Here is a 2,753-nt window from a genome sequence, read left to right on the forward strand (position 1 = left end):
AGAGGAGTTACAACTCTCATTGTTGAAGGGGATTCTCAATTGGTTATCTGACAAGTGAAATCACTGTATTCTTGCAATGATAAGAGATTTCTTGCCTATAGGAAAAGGGTACAGGATCTGTTAGATTATTTCTAAGCTCTGAACATAAAGTATATTCTAAGAAGGAAAAACATGGTAGTAGACACCCTTGCTATTTCAGCAAGCACATTGCAGCCAATTGAAGGAACAAAGTTGAAATGATTTTTAGTTGAATTGGTTGTTCCTCCATCTATTCTTGACAATATCATGAATTTCTAATTTTTTCAGGATGATCAACATATTCTAGAATTTATTATGTACAACAACCACTTTAAGGGACAAGAAATAGATGACACCCTAGATGATAAACCTGAGGATATCACAACTCAAGATGAAGATGGAATCTTGAAGATGAAGACCAATACTATTCCAAAGGGAATGGTTGAATTAGAACATATCTTTGATCATGATGAATCATCACTTCATAAAAGAATCACTGAAGAAAAGGGGACTAACAAATGCAATTCATACAATTTAGGAACAGAAGATGATCCTAAGATGGTAAGGATTGGGAAGGCATGCAATTTATAGGAAAGGGAAGACATGCTGAAATTACTCATAGGATATCATATCCTAGAGCTATGAAGATCTGAAAACATATGATCTCCATATCATTACACATGATATTCCACTCAAACCTGATGCCAAATCTTTCCAACAAAGGCAAAGACCCGTCAATCCCATCCTCGAGCCTCTGCTAATGAAGTCAAGAAATTGTTGGATGCAAAGATTATCTTCCCTATGCATCACTCTACATGGGTGGCTAATTTAGTTCCTGTACAAAAGAAGACTGGAGAGATTTGACTTTGTGTAAATTTTTGCAATTTGAACTTGGCATCTCAGAAGGAAAATTACCCATTGCCCTTGCTGGATGAAGTCTTACAAATTGTGAACAGTTTGAAAATGATGTCTTTCTTGGATGGATATTGTAGTTACAATTAGGTAATGGTAGAAAAGGAAGATAGACTAAAGACTGCCTTTATGACCAAATGGGGAACCTTCGCCTACAAGAGAATGCCTTTTGGATTGATTAATGTGGGGGCTACCTTTCAAAGGTCCATGAATGAAGCTTTTAAGGGATTGAGTAATACATGTATAGTTATCTATATGGATGACTTGACTATCTTTTCAAAGGATCAAACTAGTCACATTGCTGATCTAAGATAGGTGTTCAATAGGTGTCGTAAATATGGCATATCTCTCAATCCAAAGAAGTGTTCATTTGGGGTCACCAAAGGAAAGCTCCTAGGTCATATCATTTTTGAAGCTAGCATCTCCATAAATCTTGATAGAATTGAAGCCATTTTGAAGTTATCACCCCCAAATAGTCAGAAGGAATTCAAGTCTTTCTTTGGAAAGATAAATTTTGTTCATAAATTCATAAGTGGATTTGTAGAGATTGTGCGCCCTCTCAATAATTTACTCAAGAAGAGAGCTAAAATAGAATGGTTTCTGGAGGTAAAGAAATCATTTGAGGATATTAAGGTAGCGATTTCCATGGCCCCAATTTTGGTAAGCCCCAATTACAACCTTTCTTTTAAGATATATTTCTTCACTTCAGAGAATTCATGCACAAGGGTCTTGACCCAGAAGAAGGAGAAGGAAGATGAAAGACCTATTGCTTTTATGAGTTGCCCATTGAGGAATGCTGAGTTGAATTATTCTAACCTCGAGAAACAGTCTTTTGCCTTGGTTAAAGTGGTAAAGAAGTTATACCATTACATACTAAGGAGTAAGGTGTATGCTATCATACCTGACACAACAATAAAGACATTGTTGATGCAAAATGAACTTGGTGAAAGGCAAGGTAAATGGATGGCAATACTTCAAGAGTTCAAACTAGAGATCCAACCTATGAAATTAGTCAGAGGTCAAGGATTGTCAAGAATGATAGCAGATAAGTAGATTGGTGATGAAAAGAAATTTGAGTTTGAGAAAGAAATAGATACTGAAGACCAGAAGAAAATGATAGTATCTCAAGTTGACATGGGCCAAGGCATGGTGATAGATGTTTGGTACCAGGATATTGTTTACTATCTCCTACAAAATTGATGCCCTAGTTGGATGAATAGTTCATAAAATAGAGGACTTAAAATGAAGTGTGAGTCCTATATGCTGTGAGATAACAAGTTATACAAAAGGAAATATGAAGGAATCTACTTGAAATGTTTAGGACACGAGGAAGCGAAAGAAGTCCTAGAACAATGTCATAACAAGTATGGTACAGTGCATGGTTAGGCAAAAGTGACAGCTCATATGATTTTGAGATCAAGTTACTTTTGGCTCACATTATTCAAGGACACTTTTGAGCATGTGGGCTCTTGTCATGTTTTTCAAATAAGTGCTAATAAAGAAAGATACCTGACAATGCCGCTACAACCTGTATATGAGGTACACCCTTTTGCAAAGTGGGTATTGGATTGAATTGGTCCAATCAACCCATCATCATCAACTAGAAATACCTACATTCTTATGGTTATCGATTATTGTACAAGATGGACAAAAGCATAAAATTAAAAAAATTGCACCACCAAGGTGGTGACAGATTTTCTGGAGGAACACATTGTTACTAGATTTAGAATGCCATTCACCCTTATGTGCAATAATGGATCCACTTTCACATGAATATTTTTGACTCACTGGGAATTTGAGAATAAGGTTATTATCAAGTTCTC

This window comes from Cupressus sempervirens, chromosome 7 (assembly GCF_028749045.1).
Source record: "Cupressus sempervirens isolate cs-2001-9-10 chromosome 7, ASM2874904v1, whole genome shotgun sequence".
Lineage (NCBI taxonomy): Eukaryota > Viridiplantae > Streptophyta > Pinopsida > Cupressales > Cupressaceae > Cupressus > Cupressus sempervirens.